General features: G+C 42.8%; 1 long non-coding RNA gene across 2 annotated transcripts; it reads left to right on the top strand.

The window, feature by feature from the left end:
* Positions 1-4,607: 4,607 nt before the first annotated feature.
* Positions 4,608-7,021, top strand: LOC134442947 (uncharacterized). 2 transcript variants are annotated; one of them, XR_010033502.1, is made up of 5 exons: positions 4,608-4,649; positions 5,372-5,492; positions 5,694-5,790; positions 6,084-6,252; positions 6,475-7,021. It is a non-coding gene; the product is annotated as an uncharacterized LOC134442947 (long non-coding RNA). The 2 variants fall into 2 exon arrangements; XR_010033501.1 differs by lacking the exon at positions 4,608-4,649 and having other exon boundaries at positions 4,945-5,492.

Genomic DNA, 7,021 nt, shown 5'->3' with positions numbered 1-7,021 from the left:
TGTGCCCTCGTGCATATTTGTTTTGGTGTCAGAAGTAAATAAACAGAGCTCGAATATTTTTCTAAGCCTTGGTCGCTGTAAAGTTCCTATCCTTCCATCTGCACTCCAGCCGCAAAGTTTCATCTTGACGGTGGCAAAACATTCGCTTTTCCACACATAGTACAAAGAAATGTGGAGAGAAAGCAGGCGAGGCGGAAAAGGGGCAAGCCCTCCGACTTTCATATGGACAAACCGTCCTAAGAAAGAATATTAGGAGTGAGCAGCGGAAGGGTGGGAAGTTGGACGCCAGCTGGCTGGGTCCATACAACATAGTGGCCATTAGGGACAAAAGTGTGGACCTCCAGGATGAGAATGGTGTGGTCATCCCAAGTATAAACAGGGACCACCTGAAACCCTTTAAAGTCGAGGCACCACGTGTCCCCCACAAACTCCCACAACGCTCTCCACCCACCACCACGCCAACCCATCCCTCAACTGTTGAATGCCCATCACCCCCTCAGTCCCCTATGGATATACCCCTTGATTTGTCCCTTGGCTACCACCCTACCATCTCCACAATCAGCCCTGCACTGGATCCATTCCTCTCCCCTCGTCCATTGCATACCACCCCCTCCCCACCAGCTCATCCTATCCCCTTCCCTCAAGTGTATCCCACCAGCTAGACCAGGGTTTCCCAAACTGGGGTGCGTGCACCTCTGGGGGTGCGCAGCCTGCCACAAGGGGGTGCGCGATCTGAATAGAGCAATGGCTAAGATGTGTGTTTTTATACAGAATTTATGAACATTACATGGTGAATGCTGGAAGTATCCACCTGAAGTGTAATTTACAACTCCCAGACTTGTCATGCAACAATTTCCATTTTAATGATGGCAGAATTTTTTTTCAGGTCAATTGGAGGATTGCCCAAAATGTGCGGCTGTGCAACATTCACTGAGGGGGTGCGCGAACCACATTGAAATGTGAAAAGGGGTGCGCAGGGGAAAAAGTTTGGGAACAACTGAGCTAGACCAACCCCAACAGATTCCACCAGGTCCACAACCTTACCGCATCCCATCACATCCACACTCTGTTAAAGACAAACCATATGGTAAAATATTGTTATACCTATAAATACAACATGGGTTATATATGTATATCTGTTTAATCCATAGGCAATCTTTCCAGCCCAAAAAAAGACCCTTCTGATGGACCCCCTTGGAGAGAGGGAGGCCTCCATCAAACAGTGCCTTCAAACGACAAGGTGTGTTTTAATTGCAACACTGGACATGTGTGCTATGTGCTTTTTGGGAAGTCTCAAAAACATGTCTTCTCTAGAGCCCTGATGAGAAAGAAGGGACTAAATGTCACCAGATGGAGGTGTGACACAATTCCCCACCCTCTGCAACGAGACATCACATCCTGCGGCATTTTTGCTATGAAGGTGTGTGAAGTTTTTTTTTTTAACTTGTGATTTAGCATTAACATGAAGGCATAATGTTTAACCTTGTGATATCACAGTTTGCAGAATCCATAATTACCAGCCCTCACTGTGAGGAGATTGATTTTCCCAGCAACAATGAGGACATTGATTGCTACAGGATGGCAATATCAGAAATGTTGCTGTCTGAATCTGGTATGACATACACTGTATCAAACATGTATTGTGTCATGACTTTGTTTTCATGTGAGGTCAGTAGTGGCCTGCTGGGTGTGGTAGGCTACAATAACACATTTGTTTGTTTTTTCAATTGTCCCCAGACGACCTGAGCTCCCTCTGCCATTTTTGTGGGGAGCTGGATCCCACAGATGGGTTGAATATGGCCGAGATTCCCTGGGTAAATACACAAGCAATGACTAAGACAATTTCAACTTTAAGGACGAAGAGAAACTCCAGAGAGCAAACTACAGAGCAAACTGGAAAAAGAATTTCCCCTTGGGGATAAATGAAGTTCAATCTAATCTAATCTAATCTAACTTGCCGTTACTTTTAATGTGGGCTATCTATTTTTTCTTTGTTAACAGTGTATAGTTCTGACTGTTCTGTTTTTTTTTGTTACAGATTGGATGTGAGGACAGTGGAAGATGGTTCCACAGCAGCTGTGTTGGCCATCCGTCAGCACACAGTGTTTATTCCTGCACAGTTTGTATGTAAATATTAGTAGGCCTTTTAATTTAGATTCTTTGTTAGTACAGGTATTTATTATGTAGTATTGAGGTTTTATTCTTTAATAATGTATTGTTTCTATTTTTTATCCTTTTTTAGTATAGCACTGATTCTTGAGAAAGTGGCTAAAACAGGTTGTAATCTTGAAAGAAAAAAACAAAGTGAATTACAAAATAATATGGTATATCCTCGTAGACAAAGGTCTTGGCTTTTCAGAAATGCACAAGGCCAATCTCCCCATTTTGATTTTTTTTCAGAAATCAGGTTTTTCTCCGATCATACCCTGTTTTTTGTCAACACCGTCAGACACAATTAAAAGCAACAAAAAGTGTATTGATTTCGTTGCATATGTATCTGGAGTCTGGAGTGATTGTGTGTGTTTTTTGGTTCACACATACGCCTTTAAATGTTGAAAATTCACTTTCATTCTATTTTAATATTGCTTCATGTGTTCTAATTCAAAAATATGTGCTGTCAGACAATGCTTACTTAATGCCTAAATAGATCAAACAATTTTTTGTAATTTCACAAATATTCGTGTAGGCTTAAATTTGCTATTACTTTGATAATTCAACAACTCCAAAGGAACATTTTGTAAGGACATTCATTTAAAATGTCCAAAACTCCTTCTTACGGTGGTGACTGAAGAACTGACGGTGGTGACAGTAATCTGAAGGTGGTGAAAGTGACCTAATTATTACCTACATTTAGCAAAATAAATAGCCCTCTCAAGTCAATGACATCTAGCATAAACACTTTATTTTTGTGTGTGCACAGTATGTTTGTGCATGTGCATTTGTTAGATACTCTAGGAAGTAGACCTAGATTATTGAAAATGTGGCATAAACAGGTTTTAAGTTGTTCAAATCCAAAATATAGAGGTGTATTATCATAGACGAAGGTCTTGGCTGTGCAGTGAATGTATTGGCCAAGCTCCCCATGTTTTACATTTTTCATAAAATGGGCTCTTTCTTGGTTTTGTCACCAGCGTCAGACAGAATTAGAAGTAAAAAAAACTATGTTTACTGTATTTAAGTGAATTACTTTTACAATTCAACATAATTGTAGATACTTATTGGAAGCATATTCTTAAAACTTGTCAAAAACATGTAAAACACATGCTTTTTTGTGCAATATGGTCCAGCTGCGTCTTGTCCAGCTAATACCGCTACGCCCATTCCTCCTTACTAGACCGCCCTCACAGTAACGCCCCTTTGGCTGTTCAAGTTTCTGAAGTCAGTGACATGCTGCCGAATGACAACACAAGCGCCGTGCAGGACTTATTAAAACGACTGGATGGATTTCGCTGCAGCGATCACTGTAAGATTTCGAATAAAATGCATGAATATACATAACGGTTACTTTACGAGTTGACTTTCAGTCGGAGGGCGAACATTTACCTCGGCCCACCAACTAGCGGTTTTGGCTAATGATTTTTAGCTTCAAGGCAAGATAACAGGCTGCCCTTCGTAAGTTTGTTTCAGATGTTGTGTGTGTATTTGTCATAATGTAGGCTACAGTAATAAGTTATGGACAGACATACAGTAGTTTCTTCCTGTGCTGCGTTGTGCACGTCTGTTTCATAATCTGAGCTATCAGTTGTGTTTCTTTGAAGCAAAGATGTATAGAATAGCACTGAAAGTCTGAGGTGTCATATTTGTTCAACCTGGTGTTCAACTTAATTTCAATTCTTGACCAGTGTAAAGAAATTGTAAATAAAACCGACTTGATGTAGTAGTGCTAAAAATAAACCTTTATATTTTCTCTTAGTGAACTTCTCAAAATATATGGGCTACAATGTAGATACTACTTGGGATGGGTTTATCGTTACCTATTGTTTCTGAAGGGGCGTTAATTGGTGTGGCACCCGGAACTCTTCCTCACTTGGGGAAGATTGGCAAGGGGTAAGCTGTGTTTTTTTCCTCCGTGTCACAAACTATTTAATGATGTTTCTGTACTTTAATTTCTATGTTATTTTATTGATCTTTGATGGGAAGATATTCTGTTACGTTTGTGTTGATATTTTCGTTGTAATTTTCGCTCAAAGTATGTACATTAGCGCCATTAATGTCCGTGATCGTTATGAAGTTAACAGGTGCTAACGAGCCTATACTCATGAACGGCCATCCGGGTACTTTGCTCTTAAATTTGCGTTACGCCCCTATATGGGTGAAAACAAACCGAATGTCTCATTGACTTACATGCTACATCGGCTAACCTAAATGAACACATTCCATGCTTCAGCCACGGCTGTTTGGCTATATCATTTGAACAGCCGGCAACACAACACGTTTTCGGCATGTTGCGCGTGAACAACGCTAGTCTACAGGTCCGTATCTTTCGTTTATTAAACCACAACATCACCAATTGACTTGCATGGGTTGTTTTCCCCCATAAATGGGCGTAACGCACATGGAAAACGTCACGCCGTTCATGAGTATTGTGTCGCAGGAATGCCGTTCACTTCGACCCCTTGCAGTGTGCCTCATTGTGTCCGCCCTGTCAGGTATGTGTTAATGTATGAAAGAGATCCTGTGGTATTTTCGGTGATAAACATTGTGTTTTCTTTTGGTTTTAACTTTGTAAACTATACGATCTAAGTGCCTTGGTTTCTCTATTACACTGCAAACAGTAGCTTGTCTAGCTGCTGTAGTGTTCTCTCACTTCTGGAAGATTGGCAAGGGGAAAGCCGTTTGCTTCGACCCCAAAGAATCTGCTTGCAGTGTGCCTCATTGTGTCCGCCCTGTCTTGTTTCAGATTGGGAAGTAAATAAATGCTACTGGATCGAGCCCCCTCATCTCTCCTGCCTCTTCAATCATCCAAAGACTGTTTAGTCTGTTATTTTAATGTAATGGTCGGTTCATGTCCGTTGCATTGACTTGACTTGTCATTGGGTCTGATTTTAAATGTGCCATATAGTTCAATGTGGGAGCAGGTTCACACACTAAATAAGACACTAAGGTCAATTTATTTATTTTTCTCAGAGCAGAGTAGAGCAGATGTTTCAGGTTGCTGCCATCAGAGAGCAGTGACTTGACCTCAGTGTCTTATTTAGTGTACTCCCACATTGAACTCTACTTTTTGGGTCCACGCACCTACTTATTTCTAAACATCTAGAGTGCAACAATACCCCTGCCTCCTAATGTGCCATATAACCTGTATCTCGCCTATTGTGTGTGTGTGTGTGTGTGTGTGTGTGTGTGTGTGTTTGTGAATGTGTTCACGCAGATATAAGAAGTTGGGGTTGGGGTTGATGATCCACATGATGGTGATGGACCAGGACAGCTCTGGACCTCCTGACTGGCAGCTCCATCCTCAACCTCCCTTCCTGTCCTTCACACATGTGCAGGTAAGGCCAATTTTTAAAAACTCACTGCATTGTCTGAGGCAAAAGTAGGAGAAAAGGAGTGAGTGAGTGAGTGAGTGAGAACCCGGCCATTACATGTGATGTGACCCTTAAAGGGCGTGTGTGTGTCCTAGAACCAAGACAGTGGCAGTGTGTGTCTGTCTGTCTTTGGTTAAGGATATCTTATTTTGCTATTTCTGACAGGCAGAGAGGCAGTTTTCTGAAGGATGGTTAATGTCAGTACCAACATGTTGTGATGGAGGCTTCCACCTGAGCTGAACACAGAAACTTGCACACAGTGGTGAGTAAAACACTGAATCTGTTTTGTTCTGCACTAGACCAATAAGTATTTCATACAGTAATTCCTTTCTGTGCTGTGTTTATTTATTGAAAAAAAAATGTGGATAGAGGATAATACAAAACACTGGCACTGTAGTGATCCCTGCACAGGCCAGAAGCTGTGTATCTCTTCAGCCTGGTGTTCTGCATTAAAATGATGGGTGTGATTTTTATGTAGTGTATTCTATGTATCCCTCTCGTGTGTGTGTGTGTGTGTGTGTGTGTGTGTGTGTGTGTGTGTGTGCATGCGTGCAGATGGAAGCAGTCGTTCCTGTTCAGCATTGATATGCCGGTAATGGGTTTGATGAACCACAGCATGGTGATGGGCAATCAGCATCAGGACCAGGGCCGCTCACAAGGAGAACCTCCTGCCTTGCCTCTTCATCCTCAACCTCCAATCTTCCTGCTCTTCACACATGTGCAGGTGAGGACAACCTCTAAAATGCACACTTGACTTGAGGCAAAGGGGGGAGAATATGCGTGCATGCATGCACGTGCACCAAACTTTAAGACAGTAGCAGTGTGTGGGGGGGCATGTGCACAAGCATATGCACGTGCTCATGTCATGTCCTTCTGTAGGTAGATAGGGGGTGGTTGTTTTTGTCTTAATTGTCATTCATAACATTAACATGCCTTTTTTTGACAGGCACAGAGCCAGTTTTCAGAGGGAGGGCTGATGACACCAGCAACTTCGGTTCTGAACCTGATCAACCCAGCACCAACCACTGTGCCGCTCCTCCTCTGCCAACTGCACCACATGGCTCCACCATCTCAAAAAGGCACAGACACTACTCCACTTCCTGCGAAGGATGAGAGAAGAGCCGACCTCCCCACAACGGCACTCACCACCTTCTACAGGGGTGTCATTGAGAGCATCCTGACCAGCAGCCTCTCTGTCTGGCATGGCAGCCGTCAAGCTGAAGACTAGAAGGTAGTACAGAGAGTGGTGAGGACAGCAGAAAAGCTCATAAGATCACCCCTACCTGTTCTCCCTACTACCATCAGGGAAGCGCTAGCCCAGCATGCGGTGCTGCAAAAGCACACTGGGAAACGGCTTCTTTCCACAAGCCATCAGACTCCTCAACGCACTGAAGAAAACCACATGAATAACCAAGGACACGGGAGAATATTCCATGAACACTTCTTTCACCATGCCACTTACACTTTACTCATTGCACCTTGTATACAGCATC

The sequence above is a fragment of the Engraulis encrasicolus genome, unplaced genomic scaffold (genome assembly GCF_034702125.1).
Source record: "Engraulis encrasicolus isolate BLACKSEA-1 unplaced genomic scaffold, IST_EnEncr_1.0 scaffold_26_np1212, whole genome shotgun sequence".
In the NCBI taxonomy this organism is placed as follows: Eukaryota; Metazoa; Chordata; class Actinopteri; order Clupeiformes; family Engraulidae; genus Engraulis; species Engraulis encrasicolus.
This window is presented reverse-complemented; position numbering and strand designations above follow the sequence as displayed.